Here is a 14,797-nt window from a genome sequence, read left to right on the forward strand (position 1 = left end):
CCACCTATTTATATGGTAACTATTTTGGGAGTTAAAATCCTTGAAAAGCTTAGCACATACTTTAACACATGAAGTGCAAACCAAATGGTACTGGTTGCACTTTGCGACACCCCTTGTGTTCCGAAAACCATTACCTCATGTTCAATACCAAATATGGCAGAAGAGAAGACCCCTTAACTCATCAAGGCCAGCATGTCAACATACATTTAGAGACCCCCTAGCTTTGTATAAATTATTCAACAACAAAAAGCCCCACTCAGCTGTGCAGTCTCCGCAAAATTGCCTTCATCAAGTATTGATGCTACAATCACTGGAAGGCAGAAAATAAACTATTCAGTGGTAAAAATAACAACGTTTGAAAGACACGTTGCCTGCAAGGAACCAGAAAAATTGAGAAAGAGTAACGCCGTTTAGCATTTAATACCCAACACTACCACACCATGGTAGCCGATCCATCTCTTGCTTTCCCACACTGACATTTTTGTAAGGTGAGAAACTTTCCAGCAACCTTGCATCAAATTCCTTGCTGACAGTATGTGGGCTGCGCGGCAATGACCTCTGAACTCCTTCGCAAGCGTTGAGAATCTGAAACATCTTGGAACTTGCTACATTTCCAGCCGACAAAAAGCTTTAGAAGATGAGACATTTGAAGAACTTCTTGGTGAAGAGCATTTTCCTCAGTGTAATTAAATATATGTATAATATGAACGTTGCCAATCCATTAAGGTAGGCAGAGTTTGACATCTTGCAATACTTGAAACACGCTACACTGATTGATGAATTTGTCAATTTTATAAGATATTTACTCCCTGTAGGACGCCTAACCATGCATTGCATTTCATCAATTTTATATTTTTCCACAAAATTCATATTCATTAAAGTCTGTTATTTTCATCCATGCACAGATATCATTAACGAGGTTATCTGCACTTATCGTCAACTAAATTCACCGTGATTTTTCTTTTAACATGGAGACAATAACCATCCTGTAACTATGCAAGACCTGCTTTTACAGTTACCTGCTTACAATGAAACTCCAAGATGGCGGTTTACTAGGGCTGAAATTGCCATGGTAACTAAGCACCACTACGGCCATCAAATTTGTTAGAGCTCTGCCGTTAATGGCTCACTGGAAGACACTGAGTAGCAGTACCGACAAAACAATCTAGTTAGTAAGTAGCTCTTTAATCTCGGCCAACAGATAGGAACTGTCAACATTTTTTTATGACGGTACGTTCAATGTCAACCATTCTGATAACCACTGGCAGAGGCAGAGCTGTACTTAAATGTAATGCAGTCTGACTTGAAATTTGTGAAATGTGTGAAACATGAAGGGATGCAGATATCACATCGTACTAAAATCACCAGGCCTGAATAATATTTCATACACAACTTTTCACTGGTCAATGTACATATGTCACCTTCTTGTTGATATTCATGAACAATACTTCTCTCCAGCTATTAAGATGCTTCAATTTGTTTAATTATTGTTTGTTTGTTTGTTTGTTTGTTTGTTTACACATTAATTTACTTGTTAATTTATTGTTTATTCAAGAATTTGCATTTCACTAAAACAAAAGCCTTGGTCAGTCTTTAGTATGCAAAGGTATGACACGTTTCTTCATTCCTGATGCAGAACTGAAATTTGTATTTGATGTTTTACTACAAGTACTGAACAAATGAGTACGTCAAACCTGTGTTAGATTCTAATCTGTGTTCATGCAAAACTAGGATCTGGGACATATATTCGTTACTTGGAACCTAACCGAAATTGAATTTCTCCTTGCGTAACATTTTTCAATGTTATGGTAATACCAACAGTCAAAAGTTAACCTTGCAATTATGTGTGAATTGTCCAAAATCAATAAAAACATGCAGTTTCTCAGTGCTTCTCAAAAGAACTAGAATTTTATGATCCTTTTTGTATTTTGAAAGGCAGCCGACACAAGCTGAAATTTGCTGTCTTACTGAATGGCACTATTCTAGTGAGTTAAAAAGAAATCACACATTTAAGGTTAATGCTACCATTTCACAGTCATTGTAAAAACAATTCTCTAGCACCAGGTTCACAGGTTTAATTCATAGGCGCTCCTTAGCTGGGTAGTCTGCTAAGTAGATCGATTTTCGGCTCGATTTATCGATCCCGTAGTCGATATGCCCGCCACTGCAACCTAAATACTCACAAGGTGTGCAACACAATCACTCCAAAAACACACCACCCGATTTGTCTACTGGCCGTGCGCTCGCACAAAACATTCAGAACTACACTCCCATATACTAGTTGGATCACAAATTTCACCATCTCCTTGAAAATCACGCCGATGAACGTGTTACTCGCATCATCTTGAAGAAATCGGCGGGTTTTGAGACCAAGCACAGTGAAATGTGGCCTGCAGAACGATTCTACCATATGATGTAATTTATTCCACTACTGATTGGCTAATCAACGGCCAAAACAAAGGTCATGGCAAGACGTCACTGGTGTAGTATAGTTGAACCAATCAGCAGTGGAAAAAATGACGTCATATGGTAGAATCGTTCTGCAGGCCGCATTTCACCGCACTTGGTCTCAAAACACGGCCGATTTCTTCAAGATGACGCGAGTAACACATTCATCGGCGTGATTTTTGAGGAGATGGTTAAATTTGTGATCCAATTAGGTATATGGGAGTGTAGTTCTGAATGTTTTGTGCGAGCGCACGGCCAGTTGACAAATCGGGTGGTGTGTTTTTTGAGTGATTGTGTTGCACACCTTGTGAGTATTTAGGTTGCAGTGGCGGGCATATCGACTACGGGATCAATAGATCGAGCCGAAAATCGATCTACTTAGCAGACTACCCAGCTAAGGGCGCCTGTGGTTTAATCATAGACCCTCGGGGAGAAAAACGAGGGTCTATGGTTTAATGCTGTTTAACAAAGCATTACACAGTGTTTCATCTAGAGAGGGGATGGGGGATTCCCCTTCTATTGACATGTTGGCACCCCCTAGTAATTTATCAAGGGAGGACCAGCCCCCTTCCCCCAAATGGAATGGTGCCAGTCACAGCTTAGAGGTACAAGTAGAACACATGAACTGGTGAAATCCAACACAAATTTTCTGGTATGGGGGAAAATCCCCCTGTTGATGCCATCCTGGATGAAACACTGATTACATGCGCGAAATTGCTACAAACTTATTAAACTTTGGATAAAGTCTTCTTGTTTTTGCCGAGTCATTCTCTTAGCCAATCACAAATAAAAACCATGGGTCACTGAGCAAAATGTAGAATTAAAGAAACAAACTACCGAAAATTTGAAATTCAAAATGACAACTTCACCAAGTCTAAACTCCGTAGAAAAATACTAAATTTTTCATTCCATATAAAAAGACAGCAAAAACTTCATTTGCTCAACAGTATTCAGAAAGAGGCAACACAAGCAGCAGTGGAGACAAGTAGAGCTGTCACTAAGATAGTCCAGTCAAAATAGGGTTAGACCCACCACAAATTGCAACAGAATTTTTTTCTTCAGAATGCATTTCAGAGAGGTACCCAGAACAATATATTAAAAGTTTACTCGAATCCACCTTGGGGAAATATGTCTAATTTGCATAAATCAAATATGGCGGCCAACCATCCAACAAAATAACATAATTTGCTATATATCACATGTTAAACAAGCTATTTCAGTGATTATAAAGTCTGACACTAGTAATTTGGCCCAGGGAATTATTTTTGAGGTATAACTTTCCTTATAGGTACTTCATTAATTTGCATAATTCCAATATGGCGGCCAACATTCCTACAAAAGACTTTTCGGTCATATACTACATATTAAACAGTCTATTTCAGTGATTTTAAAGTTAAAAGTATATTTCTTTTGCATGGACAAACGATTTTTAAGATGCTATGATTTGCATAGGTAATTTGTTAATTTGCATAAATCCAATATGGCGGCCAAAATTCCTACAAAGGACATTGTCGGTCATATACCACGCATTAAACAAGCTATTTCTTTGATTTTAAAGTTTTAATATTTTTCTTGGGTATGAAGAAACACTTCTAGTGGCTCAATTTTTACAAAGGTCCTTTGATAATTTGCGTAAATTAAATATGGCTACCATATTAATGCCTCATGGCTTTATAGCTTCTAATATGAATAACGGTTTTGGTATAGTTTTTAGCACTAGGAAGCTATCAAGAAGAAACTGTTAAGTCCTTGGACGTTCATTTTTAATTTTTTTTATTTTTCTGTATATGACGACTGTTAATGAATGTTAGTCTTCTGAATGATATGTTCTTTTTCTAAATATAGCATTGAATTCATCTGTTAGCAGCATTTTCGTAATTTGTAAGGGTGTTTAACACTCTTCAGTGACAAAGCATGTAATATGTAATGTTTACTGTTAAAAAAGACGTGTTCAAAATCTTTTGTTTTTAATTTAGACTGAACCCCCTTCTTATGGATGGGTGCATCTTTATAAGATCCCTCAGATGACAGGCAAGAAGTCATCACACATAACAGCAAAATACAATAAACACAACAAAGCTAAAAATAAAAAAACCCAGAAAAAATGATATGACCGAAATAAAAAATGTCGTAATACACACAAATTGAAACTTAGCATCATTGCTAACAATGTCAGATTCATAACAACTGTATGGACTCACAAACTCAAAAAATCTGAAAACTGCATGCTTTAGCAAAGACTTACAATTAATCAAAACACAGAATGCAACTACTACACGATACAAAGAAGTACATCTTGAGTCATTTTTCCAAGTGTCATTTTTCCAGATGTAATGTAAGTATCGTGTAACAGTTGGATTCTGTTCGGCTAATGAGTTATTTGAATTAATTTTAAGTCTTTGCTTAGCATGCAATTTTCAATTTTTGTGAGTTTCTGTTTTGATCAACTTTTTAAGAGTCTGACAATGTTTGCATCAGCACGAAGTCGTAATTTGTCTTTATTGTGGCATGTGTTATTTTTGGACACATTATTTTATTTTTTGCGTTTTTATTATCTTTGTTGTGTTTATTGTATTTTTGCTGTTATATGTGATGACTTCTTGCCTATCGTCTAGGCGGATGTACAAAAGATGCACTCTTCCATAAGGAAGGGGTTCAGTCTAAATTAGAAACTAAAGATTTTGTCCATGACTTTTTTAAAACAGTAAACATTAAAGATTACATGTTTTAACACTAGAGAGTATAAAGCACCTATAAAAATCACAAATAATGCCGTACACATATGAATCCAATGTTATATTCAGAAAGAGATTATTATTAGATGACTAACAATCATTAACGGTTGTCATATTTAGAAAAATCACAAATAATTAAAATTGCATGACTTTCTTACATCTCAATAATAAACGCACATCAACATATACATATTTTAATCCGTTAGGAAGTCATATATGTAAGTCTACCAAATTTGCTTCAACATTCTTTTCAAAATACGATATATTTATGGAGTATTTTAACGAATTCAGGTATCACAGACACCTATTAAAATAAACTTTTATTCGTAAATGGATCGTTATTGTAAGTAAATTTATTGTACATTTTCCACATTTTTAAAAATAAATGTTCAAGGACTTAATGTGGAGCTGCACGTTACCATCACACTTTTTTTTCGAAGGAATATTTCTCATCTAAGATGACAAGGAAACCCGACGGGTACAAACTATTTTGTGAAATGTAATATTTCACTTGAAACAAGAGTATATCCTCATTCTAAAATGGCATGGGCTGAACAACTGACACTAAAAAGTGCTTTAAATCATGGTTAGCAAAATAAAAATGCCTCTGATTCAAAATGTAAGAATTTTGTTGCAAAACAAAATAGTTGTTTTGTTATATAGCATTGAAAAACATGATACGAAAATTTCAGAAAATATGACCCAGCCAGAACAGAGTTATATTCTTTAGAAATCTTGAAATTCGGATAAAAGGGAAGCAGGAATTCGGGTGATTTTCATACATTTGCATAAATTAACACTTCTATATCATGCAACTTACGACTGCTTGCCAAGCTAAAAGGTGAACCTAACCAATTTTTAATCTTGGGTTAACAAATTAATAAAAATTGGAAGAATACAGTGCGTTTGGTGCAGTGCCCTCTTGACAGTTTTTTCTTGATATTCCTATTCCTAAAACTCTACCATAACCTTATCTATATTAGAAGCTATTTGGGAATTACTTTGGCAGCCATACTTGATTTCTGAAAATCATCAAAGTGTATTTTAAAAACATTGAACCACAAAAGGTTTTTCTTCATGCTCAAGAAATATAATTAAATTTCAACATGGCTGAAAGAGATTGTTCAATACATTTTATGACAGAACATTTCTTTTGTATTGGTTTTATGCAAATTAACGAAGTGCCAACACAAATCATTGCACCTCAAAAGTCATTTGTCAATGCCAAAGAAATATGCCTTAACTTTGAAATCACAGAAATAGCTTTGACTGCTGTAATTTTTTACACCAAAATTTTAATGCAATATTTTACCAATTTCCGTGAACATTTCTTTACGTTTTCTCATAATTTTCTTCCAAATGGATATCATTTTTCAGCAGCTACAGATTTTAATCAAAATTTTGGCAAAAAGCAGAAAAATTGACTGTGGTACATTTTATAAACTTGACAAAAATAGACATTGGCGCCCAAAGGGTTAATACATAATATATGACAGAAAATGTCTTTGGTAGGTATGTTGGCAACCCGATTGGATTTATGCAAATTAACGAAGTACCTATGCAAATCATTGCATCTCGAAAATTGTTTGTCCATGCCAAAGATATACACTTTTAACTTTGAAATCACAGAAATGGATTGTTTACCCTTTGACTACTGTAATTTTTTACACCAAAATTTTAATGCAATATTTTACCAATTTCCGTGAACTTTTCTGTACGGTTTTTCATAATTTTGGACCAAATGGATATCATTTTTCAGCAGCTACATATTTTTATCAAAATTTTGACAAAAAGCAGAAAAATTGACTGTGGTACATTTTGTAAAGTTGACAAAAATAGACTTTGGCGCCCAAAGGGTTAATACATGGTATATAACAGAAAATGTCTTTTGTAGGTATGTTGGCCACCATATTGGAATTATGCAAATTAACAAATTACCTATGCAAATCATAGCATCTTGAAAATCGTTATCCATGCTTAAGATATATACTTTTAACTTTAAAATCACTGAAATAGCTTGTTTAATACGTGGTATATTACCGAAAATGTCTTTTGTAGGAATGTTGGCCGCCATATTGGAATTATGCAAATTAATGACGTGCCTATATGAGACATTGTACCTCTAAAATGATTCCCTGAGCCAAATAACTAGTGTCAGACTTTGAAATCACTGAAATAGCTTGTTTAATATGTGATATATAGCAAATTATGTTATTTTGTTGGATGGTTGGCCGCCATATTTGATTTATGCAAATTAGACATATTTCCCCAAGGTGGATTCGAGTAAACTTTTAATATGTTATTCTGGGTACCTCATTGAAATGCATTCTGAAGAAAAAAATTCTGTTGCAATTTGTGGTGGGTTAGGTGCCAAAATCTCGTAGATTGACTGGACTACTGGTGTGCATTCTAGCTTGAATGATATTTTTGGCAATGGTGAGTAATGGTCTGGAAAAAGTGTTTGTATCAATATTTGGGCACAGGAAGAGCAAAGCTGATTGAACATCTTAAATATACGGAAGCCTCTCACTAGAAATCCCCCAAAAATCAAGGTACACATATGCAAATCACCTTACAATGCAATGTTTGATGGCAAGGGTGGAGGGAATGAGACATAACATCACATTCAAGGAGAAACCTTTCTATCTTTTGAAGAAAACGTATTCATATGCAAATATGCTCATCATATGTTACAATTTAATACACACACTTCTTTCGTTTCTTGGGAACATCTGAGATACCCACAAAGGGAATACTGTTACCGTCTATTATTAAAAGATGATGAAGATATGTTTTATGTACGTGCATACATTGGATATGTTAATGAAAACAGTGTCAATCAAAGATGAAACAAGTTTGCGACTCGGGTCTGAATTTTTTGGATTAAAGGAACAAGGACAGAAAATGTCTTCTTCTGTTCAGTTTATTTTGTTGAGGAAAAAGGCCTTGAGGTCTTTAGATATGCTAGTCCCATCTTCTCCTGGCCTAGATGTCTGTACAACTTTTATGGCTGGATAATTCCAGCAGGCAATAAAACCTAGTATTAAGACAAATTCTAGAGTCATAAAATCTGAAGAAACCAGAGGCCATGAAGACATTCAACCCAAAGTATCAATTGGAATATGTTTAAAAATACATTCTCAGTGTTTCATACTCACGCAAACCAGTATGTCATCGGAGGGAGTTGAAGTTAGATCATCACACATTTTGAAAGGACAGAGAAAAGTTTACTGCATAGCTGACTTCAGTGGAAGAGCAGCTCCCATCAGACATTTGAAACTCCTCAAGGTAAGCTTACACTTGCCCATGTCAGCCGATTCAACTCCAACTTGATACAAGACAATTACCTTTAATTACTACACAAACAGAGTAATTACTCTGAATCTGATAAGCCTGGTCTGCAAGACTTTCCGTGTTGGCAATTTGTATAATTGCGGGAGTGGTGGCGCTGGCTGTCCACAAGGACAAGCTGGACAAAAAAGTCTGCAGAATCGTTTCCCCCTGGCCGTTTGTTGGCAAACAACAGAAATGAGCCTTGTGGTTAACCACATGACTGTCTTTCTTCTCTTATGTAAGACCCATCATTAGGACCATTACAAAGCAGATAATGGCCAATGAAGCAGTGTTCACAGTACACGGCAGGCACAGTTCACAGTCGGAAATTGATTCATCTAAACAATGTTTAAAAACCTTTAAAAAATTTTATTTTTTTTTTTTCACTGCCAATGTTGATTTACTGTACAGTACTTTGTGCAACAGTCTTAACATCAAGATCTTTTAAAACAATGAATGGCTGAGTCCAATTAAATAGGAAGTAACATTTAATGTTGTTGGTCAGATGTGCGTGATGAGGCTCATTGTCAATTTATTGATCTGCCATTTTGGTGGTCTATCTAGCTAACTTGTTAAATGTGAAACAAAGAAGAAACGAAAACATTTCTCTCCTCTCATCTTTTCATTGATTATCTAAAATGTTTTGCCAGAAGTAAATACAGTACAGTAATCCAGTGCCTTTGAAAACATCTTTGTATGTACATGTACACTGTAAAAAGGGTATTTCTATCTCAAGACTGCTGTAAATTTCTTCTCAATTGAAAATTTCTCTGTCGCGTAGCAACATGTGACCCTTATACTAAATTTAGCATTCAAAATCTCAAACTGCAAAGATTTCAAACACCTGTTTACAGCAGATTCCAGTCGCAGATTGAGTTTTTGAACATTTGAGGGGATGCAAAGCTTTCTCCTTACACAATGACTAAGAATTTTTCAAAACAAATCCATACCAAGAAAACATCCAGAATTCTGAGTAAGTTCTAGCAGTTTCCTAAGAACAACAGAGGAAGTTACATCAATTTTGCCCGTGTATCTGACTGCTTTGCAACCATGCTTTCAAATAAACTTCAGAAGCAAACTACACATACTTGTGTTAATGGCAGTACACCATCATTGCGACATCTTTGATAAAGAACTTGACAAAGCCATAGATCTCATTTTTTGGTTCTCTGACTCAGCAGAACTTGCTCTAGTATAATATTCAAAATTATACTGGAAAACTATTACAGCTGACAAATATCACTATAAAAATATGACACTGTATTGAGCATTTTTTGTGCATCTTGGCATCGAAACACAGAGCAAGATGAAATGTTGTAAACCCTATCTGTCCCACAAAGTACGTTGGTAGTGCCAAATCCAAAATCGGCATGCCAAATTTCTATACACTAATAGTATCTATCAGATGAAAGACAAATGCTTTGTGAGTTTCATACTGGATGAGCAAAGACATGATAAGAGATGTATCTGTGGATTTCAAAGGTGTGAACATACTTTGTACTCTAGATGCTAAACTATCTCTTGACAAAGTCCCAGTAACAATCGACAATGGAAAGTGATCAATAACTGCTCCCACATGCTACATTACACTCTGATCCATCTGCGTCACATCTCCTTCAAAGCTACTCCAACATCTAAAGACAAAATTTCTGTGGCGGATAATCAGAAAAGACAACATTCTCTGAAAGCCCCATCACAGTTGCCATTCTACAAAGCCTTCTGTTTCATTCTCAAGACTTCTCACAATACCTGCAGGCCACTCTGCCAGAAAGACTGATACTTGAAAAACGTGAAATCTGCCGTGCATTGAACATGTAAATGTTTCAAAAGTTCAAGGTAGGGATGTGAACCACTTTGCAGTTAAGTAAAAAAGACCATGTCAAATTGATAACGGATATGTATATAACACACATCATCCATTTGGGCAGCCTTTGGGCTAATTTTGAGAAACTGTAACCAGCGTTTTTTTTCACACGTTATGTGTTATTTTAACAGTATTTTGAACAAAATCAAAATCTGGAGAAGAGAATAATAGCTGCTCATAACTGTTATCCCAGTACAATTTAAAATATTTTCCTTTCTGCACACCAGCTATACCTACTCCACACGAGGATATCTCCTCACTTCCCTCTTCCCACTGACAAATCCCTCCCACCACTATTAAAATCTTCCTACTCTGGTCTCCTGGCCGTCAACCGGTAATCAACAATTTGTATGAACTTTGAACCCAGTCAAACCCCTGAACATGACAGCGTACATAATTATTGAGTTTCAAAGTACATCTTGTTTGTATTATTTTACCAGTACAAGTTATCGTGCCACTCACGCTGGCTCATTTCTGCAAGCACAATCAAAAGAATAACCGGGTTCTGGGGTAAAACAACTTTATACATCAGCTTGCAAGCATTAAAGCATCTTTTTCTGCTAAAACTAACGATTCAGTTATGTCCAGAAATCTTTCTCGTAGAACAAACTGTACCAAGCACATGAATACACCATTTTACAGTACAAGAACTTACTTACTTTCATATATTTCCCTCATCTTCAAAATATCAATCCGTCAATCATTGAATGTTTCAGAAACACTAACAAATTGCCATTCTTTCACTCAGTACAAGGTATTTGTTCCAATTTCATGGTCTATTGGTTAATTCTCACTTTTGCAAAAGCACAGCATCATCCTAAAATGTCATCTTTCTACGTATTACCTTTTAAATTTCATACACAGCATGGAAAACAATAAAATTGAACAAACTCTTGCTTGCAAGGACAGCCAAATCTGATGTATTATACATGCTCCATCAGGATAACATCCAATTTCACTCCACTATCGTTTACATCATTGTACAGGGTTTCTGGGCAAACAGTGATTTTCAGCTCACACTACTCAGGGCTAGTTTTTCTCTCAACGTACACTGTACATTCATCCACATGTAATCCATGCAGAAGTCAGAACACACCTCAATATAATCATTGTTTCTGTTCCCGCGGCACGCAAACCTACCACAGTTTTATAAAACAAGTCTTTTGTGAACACCAACCACAGCAGCTCTCCGATACACACTCCCTAATCTTGGCAGGAATCTCTTGCTGAAATTTGAGACTACAGAATTTTCCATCACAGCCGGCAAATCATGAACCATGAACTACTGAGGTGTTTTTGTGGTTTACTCCTGGCACTGCAGGCAAGCCTAGAATCACTATATGCCGCACATTATTCACCAGCAGAAAATAATACTCAGCTGGCTTCTCCATATCCAAACGGATCATATTTTGAACACACAATGGCAATAACTCTGGCAATACCATCTACTGTATAAATACAGTCGGTTCAAAATGCAAAATTTGAGAAAAGAACACCGGCTGTCTTGAAAACTACTGTATTCTGTGTGAAGTGGGCAAAGTGATCTCCTCAACGCAAGAAAGCTACAAAAAACTCGCATCATTTCTGTGGCTCTCTGAGTCTCTCGAGTTACTGACCTTTGAATATGGCCTGCAAAGTAGATTACAGAGAAATATCACACCTCTGCTGGTACATTCCTCCCTTCTTTTTGCTTGATAAGCATCTGGAGACTGCGCTCTTTTCTTTCTAAGTGCCGAATCTAGGGTGCGCGCTGACTACCCATTGTGTTCCGCCGACAATAGCGTACTATGTGTAGTTCTTTGTCAATTTCAGCCATGCTAATCAACCGCTCTACTCGTGCCAGTTATATGCAAATTGAAGAACTCTAAACCTGCCTGGCCATTGAAATGAAATTTTTTGTTTCCCCGTCACATTGACACGTGTTTACATAATCACTCCGTAAACAAAGGAAAGAATGTCCTATTGCGGAATTGATATCTTCATCACAGCCCATCAAAACATCTGGCATCTCTTTTGTTTTTTGTAGCATTTTCACCAGGCTGGTTAAAGAAATGTTCATTCCCTGATGCCTTTACTATTGTTGGGGATCTGCCATACATGTAGTCCTTTTTCTCCATCTGCACAGAAGGCTTGCCAGAATACAAAAGTTAATTACTGTGCCTGAGGTACTGTCATGAGCAAAAAGGTTCCCCACATACTCTTTATATTCACAATAAAACATAAAAGATGTCACAACGCTGTAAAAAACTCGGCTTTGAGCAAGACTGCCCTCAAACACTGCTCTACAGAAAAGCTAAAAATGCCCTTTGTCGTTGGAATATCTGATATCTGAAATACACGCATAACAGAGAATAAAGTTGTTCTGGCCTTGACGTATTCATATGATATTATATATGTCACATTTTTAGTAATAATGGAATCCGTAGACTAATGGGTTTCTGACTTTTTGTTTGCATGTAGCTGGAAGACGGGCATCGCTCAGAGCTGTACATGTTACCACAGACATTTCATTGTCTCGTTGCGGTATTTTGTGAGATTCATGCAATTTTAATGCTGAATTTTAGTTGGATCAGTTTTGTTACACCTACTGCTTGGCTAAGGTCACTCGAGAATCGTTCTGTGAAAGATAAAAATCTCAGAGAGCCATCGTTTGCATTTTGGAATCGAATATTTCATAAATAAGCAGAGTTTTCATGTCCATTCATATGGCTTTGTCTGATTCTTTGTGGTGATTGTTTAACAAAGAATTGAATTGATGTGATATTAAAATTTATGAAAATTGCTTAGCATTATTATTATTACTGCTACATTTTTCTCTCTGTTTCTTTATTATCTTGAAATTCCAGAGTATAACCAGACCAAACCATGAAAAGACATTCTACTGATGAAAGTCATGTTACAACATGCAATGCAGTTTGTTTTGTTTTGGTTAAGTTCTTATCCTGTTTGACAAACACATTTTCCCCAACATGCTTTTATGTTTACCTAGATGGACTTCAAGGATAAATTCTTTGAACATATCTAACGAGCCACCAAAGAATCTTTTTAAAATTTGCATATCTATTCAAATAAACATGCTTTAAAAAGGAATTTTGTGTGGTACTGCTACAATAAACAAATATTCATGTATATTTTTCCCTTTTGTACAAATTTAGATGCAGCTCTTGAAGTTGCATTCTGAAACAAACTACCAAGATGAATGTTTATGAAACGTCAGTGGGCCCTCGCAGTCAAGTTGACACACCATTGACTCAAGACTGTTCTCTTTGACCCTATATTGCATATTGCATGAACGTGCGTAGGTCTCACCAAGAGAAATATCATAAAACTTCATGAGTTGACTCAGAGAATTCAGTAATCTTCTAGAGCAAGTATTACACGGGCACACTCACCTGAATACTGATATTGAAAATCCTTCAACATTGAAAGGGCAACGCTACACACAAGAACAGCTTTCATTGAAATTGACCTTCACCTCAAAATGTTGGTCAAATACCCAGAACAGATTTCAATTTCACACCTGAATGGTTTTAGGAAGCAGACCCATATCAACTTCACCTTCCTAACAGACACATTCTACTTTTTCCTTCAAAGCTTTCATGTTTCTTTTCATTTAATTCCATCTCAGAATCCTAAATCATACATATATGCCTTCAGGCATGTGAAAGAAAAAATTCAATTACTGCTCATCGTGCACTACAAACTAGGCACATCACAACCAGTCAGTGACTAAGCCTCTTTAGTTTAGAAATCCGAATCACAGCATTACCCTATTCACCCCTACGGATCATGTGGAATGGTCCATTTCAATCATTTTTTTTACTAACAATGCAAGCCATACCAACACGAATAGGACAGAGAATTTCATGGAGAACACACTGAACAGATGAGCACATTATATCACTGTCACGATATCTCATTTGGGTAATATTTCGTATTTGATTAAAAGCCACTTACTTTTTTTCTTGTCCACAAAAGTTTAGAAATCTAATGCTCTAATCGTCTCAGACAAAATACACTACATGGGTTGATTGGGCAACTTCTAAGATGAACAATCCTCATTTGTGCAATGTGTTATTTTATTTCAAACTTTTGGTGTTAAGATAAATGTTCTTGCATTTTTTGAAATTGAAGAATCACTTCCTCTGGTCTTTGTACTTGGTTTATATTTCCTCTGTATCTATATATTTCCCAGGGTTTAAATTCTCCTTGTTTTGTGGGTCATACAGTACCATACTGAAGCAATTAAACCATAAGATTTTGATGACATATATGCACAAGCCATAGGGAGTGCATCTATGGAGTGAGCTGGTCAAACCGAAGGGCTGGGGCAAACCTGTTACTGAGCTATTACAAAGTGTAAACATGGATTGAAACATTATAGTAAGAGGTTTTCTAACTGAGAGCTCAAAAGGTC

At 36.1% G+C, this 14,797-nt stretch overlaps 1 protein-coding gene across 4 annotated transcripts in view; it reads right to left on the reverse strand.

Moving 5' to 3' along the window:
* The window catches only part of LOC139138376 (KN motif and ankyrin repeat domain-containing protein 1-like), a 103,062-nt gene that overhangs the window by 58,238 nt on the left and 30,027 nt on the right, over positions 1 to 14,797 (reverse strand). The window contains exon 1 of one of the 4 annotated variants that reach the window (XM_070706733.1): positions 11,997 to 12,150. The exons of the other annotated variants lie outside the window; for them this stretch is intronic. The gene's annotated coding sequence lies outside the window, so the exon portion shown is untranslated. Of the gene's footprint in view, positions 1 to 11,996; positions 12,151 to 14,797 lie in introns of those variants that run through there. 4 annotated transcript variants of the gene reach the window in all.

This window comes from Ptychodera flava, chromosome 8 (assembly GCF_041260155.1).
Source record: "Ptychodera flava strain L36383 chromosome 8, AS_Pfla_20210202, whole genome shotgun sequence".
In the NCBI taxonomy this organism is placed as follows: Eukaryota; Metazoa; Hemichordata; class Enteropneusta; family Ptychoderidae; genus Ptychodera; species Ptychodera flava.